The 24,404-nt window shown below is 40.0% G+C and overlaps 1 protein-coding gene across 1 annotated transcript in view; it reads right to left on the reverse strand.

Annotated features, from left to right (window-relative positions):
* The window catches only part of PLCH1 (phospholipase C eta 1), a gene marked incomplete at its 5' end in the record, with an annotated part of 239,409 nt that extends 215,851 nt beyond the window's left edge, over positions 1–23,558 (reverse strand). The window contains one exon of the mRNA XM_079922362.1: positions 22,956–23,558. The remainder of the gene's footprint in view (positions 1–22,955) is intronic.
* Positions 23,559–24,404: the final 846 nt, after the last annotated feature.

Consider the following 24,404-nt stretch of genomic DNA (forward strand, 5'->3'; position numbering starts at 1 on the left):
AGTATGCAGAGGATTCATCAGATGAACTAAAAATATCTAAAAAGTTGAAATGTTCCTAAGCCCATTTTTTAAAAATTTTATTTATTTATTTTTGACTGTGTTGGGTCCTCATTGCTGTGCATGGGCTTTCTTCTACTTGCGGAGAGCAAGGTCCACTCCTTGCCACGGTGCCCGGGTTGCTCACTATGGTGGCCTCTCCCACCGTGGAGCACGGGCTCCAGGCGCGTGGGCCCCAGCAGCCGTGGCACACGGGCTCAGCAGCTGCGGCTCGCAGGCTCCAGAGCACAGGTTCAGCAGCTGTGGTGCACAGGCCTAGCCACTCCACAGCATGTAGGATCTTCCTGGACCAGGGCCTGAACCCTTGTCCCCTGCATTGGCAGGCGAACTCCCAACCACTGCACCACCAGGGAAGCCCCCTTAAGCCCATTTTATAAGCAATTAGTAACTTTTATAACATTCCACATTTCTTTATTTTTGCCATTTTTTTCTACAGATACATGACCAAAGTTGCCAGTGTCAAACTACAGACCAGACATAAACCTGTGGTGGCAGGACACCATGAAGAAAGAAAATATTAGAAATTCGAGGACACTTTTCACTAAGAAAAGCAGGAACAATTTTGATTAATAAGCATTTGTCAATGCGTTTAAAATGCCACAAAGGAAAGAGAAATCCTTCACAGCAACACCCACTCATTTTAACTAAAGCCCCCTAAGAAAAAACACACAATGGCAGCCACCTACTGGTTGTTCCCCTGCTTCCTCTGGTTTTCCTCTAGGAAACACCTTCTCCCACTTTCTTTCCATGAGACTTAGCTGGTGTCAACTCCATCCCTATTCAGGTGAGGACATGGTTTAGATCTGACAAAGCTGAGCACTGCCTCCCCCAGGCCATACTAGTACAGATGGTGCACATAGCCCACCTAATTCAGACCACTGAGAGTCAGGCATGGATGTCTGTCTGAACTGTTGGAGAAAAGAAATTTTCTTTTCTGTTGGACTCAAGGTTGTGAGGCTGTGAAGTTGTGAAGCCTAGAAACCTAGAACTCCTGGCAGCCATCTTGTTACTACAAGAGAAGAAAAAATCTGTGTGGGACTGGATTCAACCCAGAGGAATGAAGATAAACTTGGTCCTACTGATATCATTTAAGGCACACCTGAAGCCAGATCTCTCCCTGTACTTTTTAGTTAAATGAGCCAGTACATTCCCTTCCTTGCTTTGTTTAGTTTTGTTTAAACCATATTGAGCTGGGTTTACTGTCACTTGCAACCAAAGAGTTCTGACTGATGAAATGTGTCAGCAAATCAGAGTAAAGAGAGCCCACAGGGCAGTCATGAGCTCTCTTTTTTGGTTTCATCTCTAACAGTTGACTCACTGGGGGACCTTGGGCCAGGTTTTTTAGCTGGTCCTCTGAGTTTCAAAATATGACTCCCTATTTACTTGGGCTTTCCCTAGGGATATGCCGCATTCAAGTCCTTTGTTTTGGTAGTAAAGGATTCCCTCGCACCCCTTGAAGGTGTATTTAAGCAGACCAAACCCTGAAATCTTTTCTTCTTTAGAATTCTCTTAACTGTTTTTACATGTGAGGCAAATCTATATCACTGCTTTAACATGAGTTTTATGGAACACTACAAATCTGCTCAAGCCACTTGAATGGCTTAAAAAAAGACAAACTATTCAAGTTCATATATGGAAATCAGAGTTCTAACAAAGGAAAAGGAAGAATAGGAGAGTTTTAAAAGAGAACTTTGGGGAAGGGGGAATATATTCATATATGTGTATGTATGTGTATATACACACACAAACACACTTTTTTTTTTTTAAGTACAGGGATTTGTTACTACATGCTATCTCCACCTCTTCACCTACTGTGACTGCTACTACCACAGCCAATTCTTCTCTGGCACCCCTCTTCCATAAAAACCAACACTCCCACTCCCACTCTTTTATATTCTTTCTTTCTTAAAAATAATATATTATTTGGGCTTCCCTGGTGGCGCAGTGGTTGAGAGTCCGCCTGCCGATGCAGGGGACATGGGTTCGTGCCCCGGTCCGGGAGGATCCCACATGCCGCGGAGCGGCTGGGCCCGTGAGCCATGGCCGCTGAGCCTGCGCGTCCGGAGCCTGTGCTCCCCAACGGGAGAGGCCACAACAGTGAGAGGCCCGCGTACCGCAAAAAAAAAAAATAATAATAATAATATATTATTATTTGTAAATCATTTTATGGTTCATACAATATTTCCATTTCTATCTTGTATTTTTTAAAAAATGATCCTTACAATAGCCCTATAAGTCATTCATCATTAAGCATGAGTTCAAAGAGGCTAACAGGAAATAGTAGGTTGCAAATTCATGTCTTCTGACTCCAAATCCCCTGTCCCAGTCCCAGGGCTATACTCTGTCCAGCCGTGTTTCCTCCCTGACACTCCTTCCCTATGGAAAGAACCTAGAGTTGTATTACTCATAATATACAAGGTATAATTCTTCTCATATCCACCACTCAATCCAACTCCACTATGGGTCAATGAAGGGGAAGAGCCAGAAGGAGGAGAAGAGATGACTAAATGAAACATTACTTATTCAAAATATACCTACCTTGTCCCTCCAGCCAGGAGACTTTGGAGTATACAGCCTGGAGGGGCTCCAAGCAAAGTGTCAGTTCTTTGAGAATCAAATGGTGGGAGGTTTCTTTGCAATGAAATTTGAGTGAGCTATTCGGACAAAGCTCAGAAACACCAAGGCCAAATTTTCGAGCCAGAAATCACTGTGAAAACTATCTGAGGGGTTCATGTGCTTTCCAAATTGCTAACAACAGGGAGGAAGGCTATAGCCAGAAATTAAAACAATGCATAAACTCACCCTGCTGATGGAAATGAAGTAACTGCTTCATGGGATGCAGTAAGGCATCAAGGGACAATGGGAAAATGTCTGACTGGATGTCAAGAGGCCAGAGTTGCAGCCCAGTCCGCCCTCTGACTAAACAGTGTCAGGTAAATCTCTTCACTCCCCTGTGCTCGGGCTGCCTCATCTTTGGAACAAAAGACGAGTGGTGGTGAATGAGATGCTCTCTCAGAGCTTCCAAACTTAATATTCTACATTAATAAGGACTATGGGCAACCCGTACCCCCGACTAATATCCCCATCATTCAGCTGTAATTATAAATTAAAATAGCCCTGAGAAACCACAGAGTTAATTCCCATTAGTATACCCTTTAACTCATATGGAGAAGTGATTTCCTTCTCCTTAAGCCTCGCTGAGAGACAAAAGACATAACTAATATGCTCTGACAGCAATATTCATACAACAGGAAGTGCTTAGAAAGAGGAAGGCAGAGGGGAAAAGTCCCCAAACTGTGTCCTGCACCTCACAGCCTCTGACACAACACGTTTGGGAATTTCTGCACGAAGTTCTCTCTAATGGTTGAGAATTCAAACTCAGTCCAGTTAAAAGCTAAGATTTCAAAGACAGCTGCTCTTCTCTCATTTCTCCACTAATTTTAAGACAAACAAATCAAGAGACTTACACAGCGCAGGGATGGGATGGGAGGGCCCACGGCTCCTGTCCCTGGACCAGACCTAGACTAACAGGTTCTAAAGCAGCTCAGACGCCTGGGTCAGAAGGCCCTGGTCAGAGGGGCCCCACTCCACTCCGCAGATGGCAGGTCACTATCCTCCCCTCCCCCTTCATAAACTCCCTCCCCCACTTCCCACAGGTTTCCAAGCACTGCCAAACTGGTTGTTAAAGGGCTCTGCAAACAGCTTAATTCCATAGCTAGCCCCCTCCCAGCTATGTACACACAGGGAAAGAAATAAAAGGGTACTTTGTTCATTTTTTAAGGCTCACAGGGGACACCACTAAACCCCAAGTTCCCTGTGTGTTTTCTTTAAACCATCAGGAGCTGAAAATATTCTGAGCTAAGTTGAGCAGTGAGATACAATCACCTTCCAAAGACACATGGATGCTTCATTTGAAAGGGCTGGTTTCAAGTATATAATAATAGGTATCCAGTGCTTGAAAGAGTTCATACCTTTTGGTTCAGTAATTCAGCTGCTGGAAATATATCAAAAAGAAATCTTTAAAGATACAAAAATGTATACACAAAAAATATTCACTGCATCATTTTTTATGATGCAGAAGAATTAGAGCACTAAATAGTCAGCTACTGGGGTAGCACTGACTGTAGGTTAGATATTAACAATTGTGTTCTGCAAAAACTTTGTAAGTGAACATGGAAAATGCTCATGACACGATGCTATGTGAAAAAATAGGATACAGTATGTATCAACCATCAAAAGCAGTATTGCATAGAATAATGGATCTTCATCTTAAGAAACAAAGTGCTTTTAATATTTTACCACTAAGTGTAATGTTTGCCATAGGTTATTTGTAAATATTCTTTATGTTAAGAAAACTGGCTCTATTCTGATTTTCTGAACAGCTTTTTGCATAATTTGATATTAAACATTATAAGACATTTTCTCTGCATCTACTTAGATCATAAGATATGTCTCCATTAATCTGTTAATATGAATTTTCTAATGTTAAACCAACGCTGCAATCCCAAGATGATACATTGTGAACAAATTGGATTTATCTTTTTAATACATTGCTAGATTTGGCCTGCTCAGGTTTTATGACTGTTACATGTATATTTCTAAGTAAGTCTGGCCTATAATTTCCATTTCTCATACTGTTCTTGACACGTTTTTATACTGAGGTTATCACAGCTTCAAAAAATGTATCTCTATTCCCTGGAATGATTTATGCAAGTTTGAAATTACTTTTTCCTTGAGTGCTTGGTAGAACTTGCTCATAAACCCATCTAAACCTAGACCTTCCTTTATGGAGAAATATTTGACTAATGGTTTATTTAATTTAAAAATTATAGAATTATTCAGCCTAGTTTTTCTAATTTAGTTTTAATAAGTTATACTTGTCTAGAAAGGTATTCACTTCCTCTAAGCTTTCAAATGTTTTAGCATAATGTATTTCATAACTTTTTTTTTTACTATCTACATCTGCTTTTCCACTCCTAATATTGTTTAGGAATATTGTGCCTCTCTCTTCTTTTGAAATCGGCCTCACCAGGTGTTCATCACCATTACTAGCTTTTACCAAGAGCCAAACTGTATCATTTTTGATCCTCTCCATTGAATAATATGGAATTATTATTATTTCCCTCCATCTATTTTCTCTGGGTCTACTTTGCATCTTTTTCTAACTCTTCAACTTCAACATCTAACTAATTTTCAGGCTTTCTTCTTTTCTAATATAAGCATTTATACATGCTTTAGCTGCTTATCCCCACCCCAAGTCTTGACCCAAAATATTTTTGTTATCATTCAGTTAAAAATATGTTCTGATTTCCACTGCAACTTCTTTGATCCAAGGGTCATTTTGAAATATATTTCTATAATTATTCATAGTCATCTTTTGTTATCAGTTTCTAGCTTAACTGCACTGTGATCACAGATCTGGTCTGGATGATACCAATCATTGTTTGCTGTTAAGACTTGCTTGATGACATAGTTTGAGGTCATTTTTTGTAATGTTCTATGTGTGTTTGAAAATAATGTGTATTCTGCAGTTTTGAGATGCAATGACCTTCACATGTCTATCAGCTCAAACTTACTAACTGTATTGCTCAAATCTTGTGTGTGGTAGCTGACCTTTTCCCCTCTTTATCAAGTACTGATGAAGTATATTAAAATATCACTAGGAAGGGAATTCCCTGGTGATCCAGTGATTAGGATTCCATGCTGTCACTGCCGAGGGCCTAGGTTCAATCCCTAGTTGGGGAACTAAGATCCCACAAGCCACGCGGCATGGTAAAAAAAAAAAAAAAAAAAAAAAAAAATCACTGGGAATATACGTTTCCCATTGTAGTTCTCTCAATTTTTGCGTAATATATGTTGAGACCACGTATTAGAGACCACGTTTTGCGTTATATTGAGACCATGTTTAAAAACCACAAAAGGTTTTTCTCTGATGAGTTCCAACTTTTGAACCAATATGACCTTCTTTTATCTCTAAAAATGCTTTTGACATTTAAAGTCTATTTCATCTGATATCAATATCGCCAGCTTTTAGTTTTTGATGTTAATAGTGACAGCTCTTAGTTTGTAACCACTCATTTATCTTTTTCTATTATTTTACCTTCACCTTTCTGTACCCTTGTTTTAGACATGTCTTTTATAAACAGCAAATAGCCGAATTTTCATTTTTCATCTAGTCTAACAATCTTTGGTTTCTTTATAGTTGCTAATACATTGGATTTTATTTCTACATCTTATTTTGTGTTTGCTACTAGTCGCCTATTCTATATTTCTTTTCTCAACTTTCTTGACTTCAGATTTAATAGTTTTCTCATTTCAATTTTCCCCGTTGGAAAGTTATTCATTCATTCTTTTACTAAATTTTAGTGGTTGCCCTAGAAATTTTAACAGGTACACTTTACTTATCAAAGTATAAATTTAATCTGTATCTTTAACTTCCTCCCAAACTATACAGGAACTTTAGAAGATATTGACTCCTTCTGCTTCTCCAATTTATTTATGTCACTTATTTTACCTAGTTCCCACTGAAGACATGATTACTACTTTATACAGTCAATGTGTGTTTTACTTACAAATTTTCCTTTTCTTTGTTCATTTCTTGTTTCTGAGACATTCCATCTGGTAATAATTTTCTTCTGCCTGAAATGTATCCTTTTTGTGAGGATCTGCTAGAATTCTAGGGTTTGTTGTGGTTTTTTTGTTTGTTGGTTGGTTGGTTTTAAGTCTGAGAGTCTTTGTCTTTGCTTTTTAAAGATATTCTTAACGAAAACTGAATCCTAGGCTGATAGTTAATTTCTATCAGGGCATGAAATTTAATATTCTACTGTCTTCTGGCTTCTATTGTCACACCGTCAGGATAATTTGTCATGTCTTTGAAAATAAGCTGCCTCTTCTCTCTGACCTTGCTTAAGATCTTCTCTTTATATTTTGTGTTCTGCAATTTAATTATATTTTGTCTGTGTGGATTTTTCCTTATCCCGAATGGAATTCAGATGACTTCATGAATATGGAAAGTGATACTTTTTATCAGTCCTTGAGAACTGTCAGTCATTATCTCTTTAAATGTTGCCTCTTCCCATTTTCTCTCTTCTTCTGAAATTATAATTAAACTTATATTGAGTCTGAATTCTCTGTCTTCCACATTGATTAATCTTTATTTTGGGGTTTTCATTGTCTTGCCTCTCTGTTGCTATCTGAAAATTTTCTTCAGATCTATCATTCAGTTGACAATTTCCCTGTTCAGCTTGGGTTAATCTGTTCACTGAGTTCTTTTTTTTTTTCCCCCAAGTTCTATAATATTTGGTTCTTTCTCAAATCAGCTTGGTTAGTCTCCAGAGTTTCTGGTTCTCAGCTTAAATCTTGTGTTTAGTGATTTTTTTCAAACTATGAGATGCTAATTTTCCTTCTATTGGGTAGGACAAAAGGTTCATTCAGTTTTTTCCGTAAGATGGCTCTAGTAGCACTTAGATGCCTTTAACTTCATTTGAAACAATTTTGTTAAATTGTATGCGATAGCTGTCATATCAGTGTGCATTTAAAAAAAGACTTATCTAATAAATTAGTGATGTTGAGCATCTTTTCATGTGCCTCTTGGCCATCTGTATGTCTTCCTTGGTGAAATGTCTATTTAGGTCTTCTGCCCATTTATTTATTTATTTTTGCCGTATGCGGGCCTCTCACTGTTGTGGCCTCTCCCGTTGCGGAGCACAGGCTCTGGACACGCAGGCTCAACGGCCATGGCTCACAGGCCCAGCCGCTCCGTGGCATGTGGGATTTTCCCGGACCGGGGCACGAACCCGTGTCCCCTGCATCGGCAGGCAGACTCTCAACCACTGTGCCACCAGGGAAGCCCCTGCCCATTTTTTAATTGGATTGTTTTTTTTGATATTGAGCTCCATGAGCTGGGTGTATATTTTGATGATAAATCCTTTGTCTGTTGTTTCATTTGCAACTATTTTCTCCCATTCTGAGGGTTGTCTTTTCATCTTGTTTATGGTTTCCTTTGCTGTGCAAAAGCTTTTAAGTTTAATTAAGTCTTATTTGTTTATTTTTGTTTTTTATTTCCATTACTCTAGGAGGTGGGTCAAAAAAGAGAGAAATGCAAATCAAAACTACAATGAGGTATCAACTCAACACCAGTCAGAATGGCCATCATCAAAAAGTCTAGAAACAATAAATGCTGGAAAGGGTGTGGTGAAAAGCGAACCCTCCTGCACCATATGTGGGAATGTAAATTGATACAACCACTATGAAAAACAGTATGGAGGTTCCTTAAAAAACTAAAAATAGAACTACCATATGACCCAGCAATCCCACTACTGGGCATATACCCTGAGGAAACCATAATTCAAAAAGAGACATGTACCACAATGTTCAGTGCAGCACGATTTACAGTAGCCAGGACATAGAAGCAACCTAAGTGTCCATCAACAGATGAATGGATAAAGAAGATGTGGCACATATATACAATGGAATATTACACAGCCATAAAAAGAAACGAAATTGAGTTATTTTTAGTGAGATGGATGGACCTAGTCTGTCACGGAGTGAAGTAAGTCAAAAGGAGAAAAACAAATACCGTATGCTAACGCATATATATGGAACCTAAAAAAAAAAAGGTACTAATGAAACTAGTTGCAGGGTAGGAATAAAGATGTAGACAGAGAATGGACTTGAGGACACGGGGTGGGAGGGGGAAGCTGGGGCAAAGTGAGCTTAGCATCGACATATAAACACTACTGAATGTAAAATAGTTAGCTAGTGGGAAGCAGCAGCATAGCACAGGGAGGTCAGCTCGGTGCTTTGCAATGACCTAGAGGGGTGGGATAGGGAGGACGGGATGGAGGCTCAAGGAGGGGATATGGGGACATGTGTATGCATATGGCTGATTCACTCTGGTGTACGACAGAAACTAATGCAGTATTGTGAAGCAATTATACTCCAATAAAGATTAAAAAATAAAAATTTTAAAAGGCATCAAAATTGAATTTTTATAGCCATTTTAATATTGAAGATGGCAGAAAAAAGCAACATTTTCCATATATTATGCTTTATTATTTCAAGAAAGGTAAAAATGCAACTGAAATGCACAAAAAGATTTGTGCAGTGTATGGAAAAGGTGCTGTGACTGATCAAGTATGTCAAAAGTTGTTTGTGAAGATTTCTCACTGAACGATGCTCCATGGTCGGGTAGACCAGTTGAAGTTGATAGCGATCAAATTGAGACATTAATTGAGAACAATCAATGTTATACCACGAGGGAGATAGCCAACATACTCAAACTATCCAAATCAAGCATTGAAAATCATTTACACCATCTTGGTTATGTTAATGACTTTGATGTTTGGGTTCCACATAAGTTAAGAGAAAAAAACCTTCTTGACCGTATTTCCTCATGCGATTCTCTACTGAAACGTAATGAAAACGTTCCACTTTTAAAACAAATTGATGGGCGATGAAAAGTGGATACTATACAACAATGTGGAATGGAAGAGATCGTGGGGCAAGTGAAATGAACCACCACCAACCACAACAAAGGCCAGTCTTCATACAAAGAAGGTAATGTTGTGTATATGGTGGGATTGGAAGGGAGTCCTCTATTATGAGCTCCTTCTGGAAAACCAAGCGATTAATTCCAACAAGTACTGTTCCCAGTTAGACCAACTGAAAGCAGCACTCAATGAAAATCGCCCAGAATTAGTCAACAGAAAACGCATAATCTTCCATCAGGATAACGCAAGACCGCATGTTTCTTTGATGACCAGGCAAAAACCGTTACAGCTTGGCTGGGAAGTTCTGATTCATCCGCCATATTCACCAGACGTTGCACCTTCAGATTTCAATTTATTTCGGTCTTTAAAAATTCTCTTAATGGAAAAAATTTCAGTTCCCTGGAAGACTGTAAAAGGCACCTGGGAACAGTTCTTTGATCAAAAAGATAAAAAGTTTTGGGAAGAAGGAATGATGAAGTTTCATGAGAAATGGTAGAAGGTAGTGGAACAAAAGGGTGAATACATTGTTTAATAAAGTTCTTGGTGAAAATGAAAAATGTGTCTTATTTTTACTTAAAAAACAGAAGGCACATTTTGGCCCACCCAGTAATTTCATTGGTGGGGATTCTTTGAAGTCTAGGATAAAAATAGATTCTTCCAAAAGAAGGGGGAAAATTGGTGTTTGCTCAGTACCAGGGACACTTGCAATGTAGGCACTCTTTAAATCAAATTTTCATTTCGAGGTTTTTCTGACCACCTAGTTATTATGATTCCAGATGCAAATCTGTATTAAAGCTGGCTCAGGATCACAAATTCTCAGGACCAAATAATCAGGGTCTGCTCAGAACCAAGATTTTTGAAAGGTGATTTTCCTTACAATATTATAGGGTTAGAAAGAAGGTAGATAATTATTTTTGTTTTTATTCTAATTCACCCTTACAATGAGGGAGAAGCCCTTTGAAGTCCTAGCTTTATGACCAAATGGTCCCTTCTCAGATGTTTTAACTTTATCTCTTGTCCCTTGTGCCCTCAGGCCATGAAAGCAGAAGTTCAAGTTAACCTGGTTTGGCAAATGTCCTCAGGGCAAAAAGCCAGCTTCATTGCTCAGTAGACCCCTCTTCACTTAGCATTTAAAGCCTGAATATTCATTACTTTCTTACAGGTTACTGCACTTAAGAAAATAATCTTTCTACTGTACCCAACATATTCAAATTGTTTCATCGGGAGTATCAGTGAACTATATTGCTAGAAACAGAATTCAAGCCTGGGAATTCACATTCAAAGCCACAGAACCTTGCAATCTGACAGTCAAATCAGGACTTGATCTAACCCAAAAGCTTATTAGGCTCAGTGCCTGCTAATTTGTAATAATGGCTGATACTTTTTAGCACTTCCTATGTGCCAAGTATTGTGGTATATATTTTATGAAACATTATTTTTTTCATCTTTACAGTGATCCTAAGGTCTAGGTATAATTATTATCCCCATTTTACAGATAGAGAAACTGAAGCACAGAGAGGTTAAGTAACTACCTAAGGTCCACAGCTATCAAGTGACAGCACTGGTACTTGAACTAAATAAAAATTAACTTCAGTGATTACACTCTTAAGATCTATGTAATTTTGCTCCCTAATAAATAATGAATATAAGACAGGGAAAGAGAAAAAAGACAATAAAAGAAAGAGAAAGGGAGCGAACGCACTACTAGGTATGGCAAACTCAGTAATGAGATCCAGACTTTTCAATGTACAATCTTTTCCAATTCCCTATGTTCATGTAAGGGTTGAGATATTTTTCATCTTCTAAAAATATATTCCTTCACTTTCAAAGTGGGCACGAAGTGCAGATTGGAAATTAAAACTACATTGAGAAAAAAAACACTCAAAGGAATGACTGTTTGGTAATTAGATTTCAACTCTCAGTGGCCATCAGTCTTGAAATCCAGCCCAATATTAACACCTTTGATCATATATGAAGACTATTCCTGATGACACACTGACATCCAAAAAAATCCTTGATTTATACTAGTTGTCTCTAAACCAGTGATTTCCATACTTTTTGAATATTAGAAATGGACTTCAGAATAGCTCCACCCACAATTCCCTCATATATAAGGATGCCCAAAATTCAGTCTCAGAAATGTCAACCCCCAGAGAAGGGCAGATCCCCCAGCTTTCCCAAGTTCATCTTATCCTCTTCTCTTGTCCACTTCCCTACCCACCAGTGAGAGAAGGGAGCTTATCACAAGGAATGTGTTGGATTCCCAACTTTGCCTGCTTTCCCTAACCCTTCCACCGAGCAATACGCGCGGCTCCAACAGGAGATCTGCCTTGAGCTGGGCAGCTAAACCTCCAGGCAATACCTTCTCTCCTTCCCAACCACAGCAGGGTGAGTAGGGGAAGTGTCCCCCTTTTTGTGTTCAAAAATAGGATCTCAGGACCCCTTAATGTGCAAAAAGCTATAATCAAATCAATTTATGAATCAAATAACCCACAAGTATGCTCTGGGCTCTACTATACGTACTGAGGGGATGGAGAGATGCCTAAACGCTGTCCCAGTCATCAAGAAGCCAACGATCTAGATGGGAGAATAGTGCATAGATGGAAACAAAAGATTTATATAAAACTTGCACAGGAAAACGCAGAATGTATGATTGGTGGCAAATGAAGCATATTGTAAAGGTTCAAAGAAAAGAAACCAAGGCTGTCAGGAAAGAGTTCCTGGACGGTGGGAGCATAGAGCTAGATCTCAAAAGATCAGTAGGTTTAAAAGAGGGAAGATGAGATGGAGGGGAACAGGAAGGGCAGTTTAGTAGGAAGGCACTGTGAATGCTCAAAATACTGCTCAGTTATCAAGGTAAAAATTACTAATTTACATTGTTAATATGATGTTTAAATACATTGTGATAGGGAATTCCCTGGCCATCCAGTGGTCAAGACTCTCCCCTTTCACTGCTGAGAGCACAGGGTCGATTCCCTGGCCAGAGAACTAAGATCCCACAAGCTGCATGGTACAGCCAAAAAAATAAAAAAATACATTGTGATATAACAAAGTATATATAAGGAAATTGGCAAAAATAACATTTCACCAAGAATGCCTAAACATAACTTATTCAGAATATAAATCCCACAATAGGCCTCTCTTTAAAAGGATGGTAGGGATCAAAGACAATTTTGCAAACATTTCAGCCTAAGACAATGGTGGTAAAATTAAGAATTAAAGTTTAGTTTCTCTAAACCAGCAGAGATGTTAACTTTCTAACTGTTCAACAGAGAACTTATATCAATGCAAATATAAGAATGTCAGAAATTATAAAAAGGACAAGTAAAAGGTCCTAAAAGCAATACAGAAGGAGATGGGATATTAAACTTAATTTGCTCATATAAATTCTCAAGTTCAAAAGAACAGCAAAAAAATCTAGTCAAATATTTTGAATTGTGGAAACTCAGCTTTGTTTTTCATGTGCCGTATCCTTAATCTTTAAGAAGCTCTGGGGAAAAAAAATCCGAAGCTGATGGAGGTAGCCCAAGTTAAATGCATCTAACACATTTCGTGTTAACTTACTCTTTTCAAGCTTATAAGTTCTTGATTCTTTAAGTCTAGGTAATAAACAGCCTGTTTGAAGTTGCCATCTGACGAAAGGTGTCATAGAAAGCATTAATGAGAAAAAATAGGGAAATAAAACCCAAGCAGTATTACAAATTCCTCAAATGAAATTTATAGTGTGGATTTGATGTTTTCTTCTTAAAGTAGAACAAAATAGATTATAGACACAGAAACTAACTCCTGGTTATTTGTCACTGGCCTATATGTTTTCTATTATATTCTCTTGCATAGTTTCCTTCCATTGAATATCTAATATGTTCCCACTAAAATCATGGGAACCAGACTGAGACACTATTCTAGTGGCCAGGTCTTGGTTCATGGCCACCCTCAGAATCCTCCATTATTCCAAAAGAATCTTGTCCACATTCAAGGAAGAGCAGCGTTCTCCTGAGTGTCCAAACAAACAGAATCAGAACCCACCAAAGTCTGAACGCTCAACATTTCTTCTTTCCTTCAGTAATGCTAGGACACAAGAACCTATGCAGCCACAAGAGACAATAAGGAATTCAAGTTAGCTTTGATCCCAGGCAGTGGGAACCAAGCAGTGCTACAGCCAAGCCCGGTGTTGACACCATCCTGCCAGGACTGGAGATACTTTTGGATTCCAAAGACACCAACTCTCCCAGACCTGGGGAGATGAGTGAAATATTTGAGACTTGGAAGAAGTGTGAAAAGCAACTAAATGCTTATCATATAAGAAAAGTAAGTGTGCTGACTCTGATCCTCTATCAGGCAGTGATCTGAAACCTATTCATTTGTCTCTTCAAAACTAATTTTTTAATCTATAATAGAAAGAATGAAGTGACACCTTCTACTCTGAGGCTCTGCTCAAAATGGAAATTTGTAAAGTTACCCGTAAGTGAATATGAGGAAAGCAAGTTTTATCTATATCAAGATGCTAATTTTTTACCTATCAGGTTAGCAAAAATCAAGAAGTTTAATGACAAATGGTGTTGGTGAGGGTGTGGAGAAATCGTCATGTAATACATTTCTGATAAGGGTAAAAATTGTACAAATTCTATTGAAGTCAATTTGACGATATTTATCAAAATTACAAACGTACATACCTTTGACTTAGCAATCCCACTTCCAAAAATATATTCTATAGCCATACTTGAACACGCAAACAGTGTATATATAGAGTTATTTACTGTACCATTGTTTTCAAAAGATCAGAAGCAACCTAATTGTCCATTAATCTGGTTAAATTTTAGTATATCCATACATTGGAAAATAGGTGGCCCTTAAAAAGAAATCCAGAATAGCCAACATAATATTGAACAAAGTTGGGAGACTGAAACTATCCTACTCAAGACTTACTCTAAAGCTACAGTAATCAAGACAGTGTGGTATTGAAGAAAGAGTAGATAAATAGGTCAATGGAACAGAACACACAGCCTGGAAATAGACCCACATAAATGGAATCACTGATCTTTTACAAACAAGCAAAGGCAATACTATGGAACAAAGACAGTTCTTTTCAAAAAAATGGTGCTGGAACAACTGGACATCCACATGCAAAGAAACGAATCTAAACATAGTCCTTATACCCTTCACAAAGATTAACTCAAAATGAATCACAAACCTAAATTTAAAACACGAAACTATAAAACTCCTAGAAGATAACATAGGAAAAATATCTAGATGACCTTGGGCATGGTGGGGACTTTTTAGATACAACACCAAAGGGATGATCCATGAAACAAAGAATTGGTAAGCTAAACTTCATTACACCTTAAACCTTCTGCTCTGTGAAAAACAATGTCAAGAGAACGAAAAGACAAGCCACAGCCTGGCACAGAATATTTGCAAAAGACACATCTGATAAAAGACTATTAGTCAAAGTACACACAGAATTCTTAAAACACAAAAAAACCCACCTGATTTAAAAATGGGCCAGAAACCTTAACAGACACCTCACCAAAGATACAGAGACGGCAAAGAAGCATACGAAAAGATGCTCTACGTGATAAATCATCAGGAAATGCAAATTAAAACGAGATACGATTACACACCTATTAGAATGGCCAAAATCCAGAACACTCACACCACAAAATGTCGGTGGGGATGTAGAGCAACAGGAGTGCTCCTTCCTTGCTGGTGGGGATGTAAAATGGCACAGCCTCTTTGGCAGACAGTTTGGCAGTTTCTTACAAAACTAAACATATTCTTACCACACGATCCAGCAGTTGTGCTCCTTGGTATTTACACAAAGGAGTTGACAACATATGTCCACACAGAAACCTCCACATGAATGTTTATAGCAACTTGATTCATAATGGCCAAAACTTGGAAGTAATCGAGATATCCTGCAGTAGGTGAAGGCAGAACACAGGATGTTTAGGGCAGTGAAAACACAGTGTATGATATCACAATGATGGATACAGGTCATTACACATTTGTCCAAACCCACAGAATGCACAACACCAAGAGTTAACTGTAATGTAAACCATGTAATCTAGGTGATTATCATGTGTCAAAGTGGGTCATCAATTGTAACAAATGCACCATTCTGCTGGGGGTTGTTGGTAATGGGGCGTCTATGAACGGGTGGGGCAGGGAGCACATGGGAAAGTCTGCACCTTCCCTTCAATTTTGCTGTGTACCTACAACTGCTTTTTTCAAATAAAGTAAAAAGAAAAAAGAATTAAGAAGCTCTATGTGCTAATATGGAATGATATAAAGATATATTGTTACAAGAAAAAACGCAGAATCATATGGATGGTGCATTACCATTTGATTCTTAAAAGGAAGAAAGCATCCATATGTATTTGCTTGTATATATATATCTTTTTGAAAAAATACATAAGAAACTAATAACACTATTGGTCTATTAAAGAACTGGATGGCTGAAGAACAGAGGTGAGAGAATTTTCACTAAATGCCCTTTTAGCTTTAAAAAAATTTACACATGAGAATGTATGATCTATTCAGTTATTCTTTTCTAGCAAAAGTTACAGAGTAATAAGAATTCTGTGAGGAAAGAATGTTTTATTTACTTCACCAAATTTGAGATGAGAAATTTTCAAGAAAGTGCTGAGAGCTGACCCTGACTTGAGTTTTTGCTTTTGATTGAAACTGGACACTAAATAGTAGATTTCACATTTCTCTTCTGACGAGTAAAAAAGAAGTTGGTACACAGTTTGTGTTCACTCTCTTCCAAGATTGTATTTTAATGATTTACCCAGTAAACAGAAAACTACTTCCAATTCACAACCTATTTCAAACAAGAAAAGCTGTGGTTCACAATAAAACATTTGTACACAAGTTTTTTTTTTCCTTGTTCAATTTGAGAAGAAAAGATTCCTCTGACATTCAGACACTGCTCAGCAAAATAAAATCATCACATTATAGGGATTTCTCTATGGGTAAAAAAAATGGGGCGGGGTGTGGGGGGCTTTCTGGGCTTCACTCCATAAACACACTGCCAGCATAAGACAGGTTTATTGACTCAGGAGTGGGATAGGTCTGATTCCCATTGGCCCACTGAGTCTGGGGGCAGCCAATACCTGATGCTCTATGAGAGGGAAGAAAACCATGAAAATTCAAAACAAACCTCCCCAAGCCCTGTTATTGAAATCCAGTGTTAAAAAAACATTTAAAAATGACTAAAAAAAAAAAAAAATTACTAAACGTGAAATTTGAGACTTAAGATAGTGAGAAAGAGAATTTCTCTTCTTTGAAATCACTTCCCAGTTTCCTACTTCTACCACTTAGGACCCAGAAGGTGGTTACTTATTTCTTTATTATTGAAACCCAAGTATTGTTTTTCTTACTTTAATTTTACTTATTAAGTTTCAAAATCTAAAGGCATAATAAAGGTATACAATGAAGAGTTTACCTCTGGTATCTGTCTCGCAACTAACATTAGTTTCTAGTGTACCCTTCAAGAAATATTCTATATGCATGGAAGAAAATCCTCCCTTCTTTTCTCAACCCTCCCTTTCTGTTTTACACAAATGGTTGTAAGGAACCAACAGTCTTTACACTGAAATAAAAATCAAAGGATCTTTTCATAAAACTAACTCCTTTTTCTATAAAGAAATCTTTTTTTAAAAAAATTTCTTTTCAATCCCATATCACTCAAAGTTAAGAAACAGTTGCTTGGCAAAAAGAAATAGGAGGTCTAGAGAACTAAATAACATACAATTACACAGCAAATCAACTCACTTAACTTCTGGTCCAGGATTCTGACCCCTGAAAAAAAACATACAGGTCTTCAAAGTTCCCACCAGAGGTTCCGCTAGCACTCCACGGAGACCTGTTCCAAGATCCAGAGGCTCCTTCAGTTAAATTGAAGAGGGAGAGAAGAGGAAGTGGGAAGCTAAATTCAAATGTTTGGTTCTGGCGGACTAGCAACAAGGAAGTGAAGGCAGATCTAAGAGAAACCATGATTGCCTTAGATCAGTTAATCAGTAACTCACATGCGATAGCACCAAACTAGATCTTTCTGCCTTCCAGTGGCAATTTAAAGCTAAGGCATGGGCACCTGAATGGTTGGACAGGTTCTTAAGTCCCTTGCTAAATTCAGAAGACAGAGCCACAGAGAAAAGAGGCTGCTAGTAGGATAAGACACAGAAAAACTCATGAAGGAGGAAACTCAGAGCACTCCAGGGCCCTATGTGTTGCCTCAAGCGAGGCTGGCATCCAGTCTTCTGAAACCCTCCACCTTTTCTTCTCCCCTGCAGTCAGACATAGGGACAAAAGAAGGCCCAGGATAGAGGTGTGCTTTTAAGGTGTGGTGTACTAATAAGGTCAGTAGACCAGGTGTCTGCTGGCAATGTCAAGGTTCAAGTCCCATTTCAGCTCTGTGAGTGTGGACATTCCTGAGCCTCAGTTTACTCATGGGTAAACCCACTCAAAAATGCTGCAAATCTGAAACCAGCTTAGTACAGTCTCAACACCACAGCCAGCGTGGTTTTAGAAGCACCAAAACTCCAGATTCTAGCCTAAATTTAGAAATTTTCAGCAACTGTGCAAGTCGATTCAGGTCTCCAATTTGAAAAGCATTACAGAAAGACACCATCTGATTCTATCCAGCAGTAAAGTTTATGCAAGATAAAAATCAACATCTAAGCCTTGGGATGCCAGAAAATACACATTAAAATCATGAGGGGTCCTCTTAGACCCAGCACAATTTGACAACACAATCTCAAAGTGATAAGTGGGCCACTTTGATGTGAAAAAGCATCGGCAGAAGAGAATCTAAACACCACTCACTTCTAAACAAATAGCCAACACAGTTTATAAACAAAGTCTTGAATGTGTTTCTGGAAGCAGCCCTGAATTTATAACCTCCTAAACTCCATAGAGGGAATGCAGCTTCTCCACTCACCAAAAAGCTGAACAGAAAAATCTCTAAATGTCTATTTTGATTGGCATGGTGAGTTTGAAATGAAAACTCAGTATTTTTCATAAATTAAGCCTTGCCTTTCTGAGTGGGAACATGATGTAATAGAGCACGTAGGCAGACAGACCTGGGTTCAAATTCCAAGACTATTCCATACTCACTTAGATCTTGGGCAAGAAACAAATCTCCAGGTCTCACTAGTAACATGGGATAATAACTCCTGCGTCTTTTTATGAATTTTAAAGTGACCTAAAATAAATGCCCAGGCACATGAGTGGAATAAATCAATGTTTATTTCCTCCTTTACTTCCAGAGTCCCTTGTTTAAGATATTTACTGGACAATAACGAGAAAAGCTGCTCTAACATGTATTAAATCCTAATCATGGCAGAATTCCTCAGGCCAAAATACATACTGAAAAATATCTCTTTTGCGTTTATGCATGTGAACCAGATACATTCTCATGACATACACGTGGTTATAACCAAATATCAGAAGGTGCCCACTGTCAATTCCACTCAGTGAAATTAGATTAAGTCATAAAACATTGCTGGTGTTTGAACATTTTATAACTACAACTATAGCAAGTTCATACGGTTACAAATACCCAAAGTCTAGAGCGAGGATTTCATATCTGTCCTCCCTGGATTTCCTAGAAACAGCAGGATCATTAGAAATCAGAACATTTTCACCTGGGTTCTTTCATTTATTAGCTGTATGACTTTAAGGAAATCCTGTGGCAACCTTAGGCCCTGGTGTCCTGATTCACATAATAGTAGACGTATTTTTCTGCTCTGTAATTTCATGATGATCATGAGGTACAAGCATTTAGTTTAGTGCATCTAAAATGCAGACTTGATGAGAATTTTTTTTAACTTTGCTATAAAAGTTTTCTTAGTTGTCCCTTTGTGTTCATCCTGTCCTCTTTTACTTTGAAGCATGGAAGACAGAGACCCTGAGGATAATAACACAAAGCTGTGTAAACTTCTTCATGGGCTTCTTAAAATGCACTTCTAATTCGGCACACCCTACCACAGCAGTCCTGGATTTCTCCTTAAACAAAAATCGTCACGGGTGTCAAAGAGATGTGAGTGAGTGTCCACTGAACTGTGTCTAAATGATTTTCCTTGTGAGCAAAGCTGGCCTGGAATAAGCCCCTACCAGTGAGGAAAGAGAACATGCTTCCCAGGCCGAGGAGGCATTGTTCAAAGTAATGAGTTCTGCACCACTTGGGCCACAATTCACAGCTGAGTCTGATTTTCCAAGACAGAGAGCAATAACCAAATGGGGATGATCTTCAGCAAGCTTCTCTGAGCTGATAATAAAAGACTCATGAGGTGGTGAAGGAAAGGAGGCTATAGTCTCCCTAATGTTCTGTGTCCTAAGAGTGACAATAGGAAATGTTGGTCAAACTTGGTCAATATTATGCCAGAGGTTTGTCACTGCTGTAATGGATTTCAATAGAGTCTGAACTCATGAAGAATGCCTAGAAATTATTCCAGTTCAAAAGTTAAAACGTTCAAATGCCCTACTGTATTCCTTTTATCCGTCTACCATAATTTTGTATCCTTTTTTTTTTCTGCTCAGAGAAATGATAGTCATGATCCTTCAAGCATGCAGACCAACACTATTCTTAGAAGGGAGCTGCAGGAGGTTTATTATGTCGTGAAACACGGAGCCAGAACAAAGGACTACTGAATCACTCACCTTATCTTCATCTAAGAAACCTGAGAATTACAGGATTCCTCTGTTGCTCCCAAACTCTGAGCTGCACTTGCCAAGAAAGAAGGTTTTAGGGCTGAGACTACATTACAAAAATGTAAAAAGATAGGTGCACACGATGCTTCTTACCATATATATAAGATTCTTATCTAAAATGCTCAAAAACAATGTTCAGGGTTTTTTTCAATCAGAATTTAAGCATTTGTTTCTGAATCTAGACATCTGATTACTTGGCACTTAATTAAGTGCTCCCCCCTTAAGAATACCAGATAGTATCTGTACCCTGAAAACCTGAAACAGGATTAGAATTATTGCAGAAGTCACGAGTCTCAGTTCATTGAGGACAGAAATCTAGGTTTATTTGTCTATATCATATATAACTAGCTTTCAATAAATATCTGTTAACTAAATGAATAAATTAAGTAGAAAGCATGTAACAGTTTTCCTAGTATATTACATCAAAGCACCCTAACATAAAGCACCTTTATCATATTCTATTTCTATAATTCTATCCTTATATTTAGAAGACTGATTCTAAAAATAAGTTTAACTGATGTTGATGTAGGAAAATGTTATCAAGCAGAAGCAATGACTGTAACAGCTTTTATGAAGAATCTGGTGCAGCAATAAATCCTGGCTCTGCCCATCAACCTTCCCTCCCTTTGTCTCATCCCATCACCACCCCCCAGCCTTCCCCCAAGCACTCCCAATCTCATTATCCCATGATCTGCTAAACTGCAGTTTATACCTCCTGGAACCAGCAGACACACATGTCACTGAGAATTAGGGAACTGGAGGCAGTTACGAGCCACCAAATAGGGTCACAAAGTATCTGAACCTGGAAATTAAGAGGTTTTCTATTTTTTTAATTATGAAAAAAAAAGAAAAATTTAATTGGACATTTTTAAACATTTGAGCTAGATGGACTGCATAATATCTCGGCATTTATAATGACTGCGATGGGAGAGAGAATTTTAACAGCACGTTATTTGCTAATCATCTGAAAAATATTACCGTTGACTACATTTGCTGATGGTGGAAGGATATTGTCTGAAAACTTCTACCACTAATAAACATTTGCTATTCTTGAAGGCAGATTATTTAAAAATAGGATACTGCAAGACAGCACTCATGTGTTACTTCATCTAAGGTAGTTTTATGCCACACTTTATCCCAGGAAGAGTAACTTCATTTTAAAACTTTTATTAGCAGTTAATTCTAACCAATGTTTAGTTAACAACAACTAGGTATACCAACCATGCTGCCAAATATTGATGCAACCTAAGAAACAGTGAGCCACAGGAAGCTACAGCTCATTCTACATGCCCCTTAAGATGTGTACCCTTACCAAATGCTAACCTGTGTGTAAACAAATGAAACTTTTAAAAGGGGACGGAGCTGTCAAGACTTAGAATTTTAAGGAAAAAGACTCTCAATCTCTTAACAGAAAGCTTGAGGAATCTGACTCGTTCGTATTAAGGCTTCTTGAACATTCCCTGAAGATTAAACCCAGAAGTGACCAAAACGCCGGAGCAACTGGAAAAACAATCACTTCTTCTGGGAAAGCCCTTGTTTCTTTTCTTTGGCATTTTACTTTGGTCCATTTTGGAACGCATCTCGTTCTCGTTAACAAGCCAAAAGGAAGACACAGGTGCTGCCCGTTTGTGCGCGCCCGGCTCTCCACCTGCGGAAAGCCGGCACAAGTCTGTCCCCTTAATGCTCAAGAGCAAACACCTGACCAATTTTTTTTTTAAACTGCTTAAACAGTAAGTAAAAATATTTTATTGGTCTCCACTTTCATGGGCTAGAAGGAGGGGGGGGGGACTCTCAAATACTGCCCTAATAAGCAATTCCTCACCTCTTCAGTCTAACATCAAAGTGGTATTGCCGTGGGAGGTGGGAGTCCTCTTTTAAATTTTAACTGGTTATTGTTTGAATGCTGAACTCCTACCGTCAAAATGAGATCATAAACTTATTCCGAGTTACAAACAACAAAGAATAAGTCTGAGGGAGCGCGAAAGAGGGCGCCGCAGACGCCCAACAGGGAACAGGGCTTGGGGGCACGAGGGCTGGCGTCTCGGACTCGCGGCGCGGTCGCCATGGGAACCCCGCGCAGGCGCAGAGCGCGCTGCTGTGTGGCCCGGACTTGCCTCTACCGCTCAGCGCTGCGCCGCTCCGGTGCCCCTGGTTTATTCCAGGAAGGGGCAATGGAGTAAATCCTCCTCGCGCTGAGAGCACCAGGTCTTCTCCGAAAACGCCCTGAGTGGGGTCACCGGGCGCAGGAAGAACCGTGAGACTCCAAGTGTAATGGACACCGCACTCCCCTTGCTGGGAAAAGCGGACCTGCTCTCTTTGCGGCGTCTGGCGGTCAGAGACAGGTCCCGGGGGTCCCGCGTAGGGGTGAAGCATCCTGCAACGAGCGATGCTTTACCGTCCACGGGGCGTAAACCCCACTCACCACAAGAGACCCGAGAATGAAATTCTGGCGCGGGCTCACACACCCATTCTGCCGAATTACGGAACCCCAAGACCAGCCGAGGTCCAGTTCTCCGCACAGGGTTTGGGGGATCCCCACTCACACCACCACTCACACTGTCCTAAAGAGCGTGTCCCGTCTGGAACTGCCACGAGAGGAACTCGAGCCACCTGCTCACTTGCACACGGGGACTGCTGTAACAGTCCTCTTTTTCTTTCTTGTCCCCCCCCCCATTCCCCCCCCAAAGCACTGACCTGCTCAACTTCTGACTGTTCGGGAGATGAAGGACTTCTCGGAGTCGCCGGCAGAGCAGCAGCCTCCAAAGTGCTGGCGTGATGAGTTACTGGCCCCTGTGACTCCAACTTCAAAACCCTGTCGAGGAGCAGAAGAGCCCCCAAGAAGGGCCCTTCTCCACACCGGCCTGTAGAACCCCCGAGACGGGCTGGGCAGAGTGGGGCGCCGCTGCCACAACCTGCTTTCTCATTCAAATGCTCACGCTCACTCCGGCGCCCCCACCCTCCCAGCCCCGCAGCTCCCGCGGAAATCAGGAACTGGAGCTCGGGAGAGCGGACTGGAGCTCCCGCCGCCACCACTGGGCCCAGCCGGCTGGGTGGAGGGGGCAGAGCGCCGGACCTGGACCCCTGGGCCTACACCTCCTTGCGAGTCTCGCCGGCAGGCAAGGGCCAGAAGCACTGGGGATGAAGTCTTTTTCTTCTTCTTCTTCCTCAAGTTTCAAAGGTTCCCAAACCCAGAACAACCCCCTTGATACTCATTTTGGGGCTGTGCTGCGGAGAGCGGTGGTGGGAAAGTACAGGAGTTGCGAAATGAAGTTGGAGAGGAAGGGCGCAGGGACTGTGTGCAGGTTGTACCAAAGTAAAAAGTGTCAGAAGCACATCTTAAATTCCGAACTGCCCATTTTCTCTCCCCTCGCGTTTTGTACCATTCTAAGAAAAATAGCATCTATTATGCTACTATATAACCAACGAGATCTCTTGTAAGTCAAGTCCAGCTAAGACTGAGGAAGAGAGAGGGTAGTTAACACTGCTTTTATTCCCTCCCGCCCCCACCCCTCCGGCCCCATCTCTTCTTCCAGATGCTTCTCCTAAGCGCTAACAGGCCAATTATTCAATCAGAACAAATTGATGGCAGGTGGACTCAAGCGGTGAATGAGAGCACGGCCCTGGCGGAGGAAAGCTTGCACACAGTAGGCACTCAAATGGTGCTGAAACGATGAAGTCTAGTGAGCATCCTGACGTGGTGAGTGACCAGGTGGCTGCAGCTGTTGGAACGCTGACCACCGCTGGCCCGGGCAGCAGCAGTGTGATCCGGCTTCGGGATTCCAGGATTTGCATTTATCAGCCTTCATTCAACCTGCCCTATTGTTAGTTCAAAGCCTGGCTGGGAGGGACTGGGAGACGCTGCTCCTCACTCACCTTCAGTTTAAAATTCTCCACCAATAAGAAGGTCCTAGAAAAGCTGGCAGCTTGGGGTTGGCAGGGATTTTCTGGGCTTAGTGACAACATAAACTAAAGTCATTTTCTTTTTCAAGCGTGAATTTGCTCAGGAAGTTACAAATGAGTGCCGGAGCTCGGAGAGCTTGGCTGCCCGTCAGCTTTGACGGACAGTTAGTGTGAGGGGTGGTAGCACCGTGACCTCTCAGCGCAAGATCTAAGGTTTCACCTTTTCATCCCACTTAGCCGATA

Source organism: Stenella coeruleoalba (assembly GCF_951394435.1).
Source record: "Stenella coeruleoalba genome assembly, chromosome: 5".
NCBI lineage: Eukaryota > Metazoa > Chordata > Mammalia > Artiodactyla > Delphinidae > Stenella > Stenella coeruleoalba.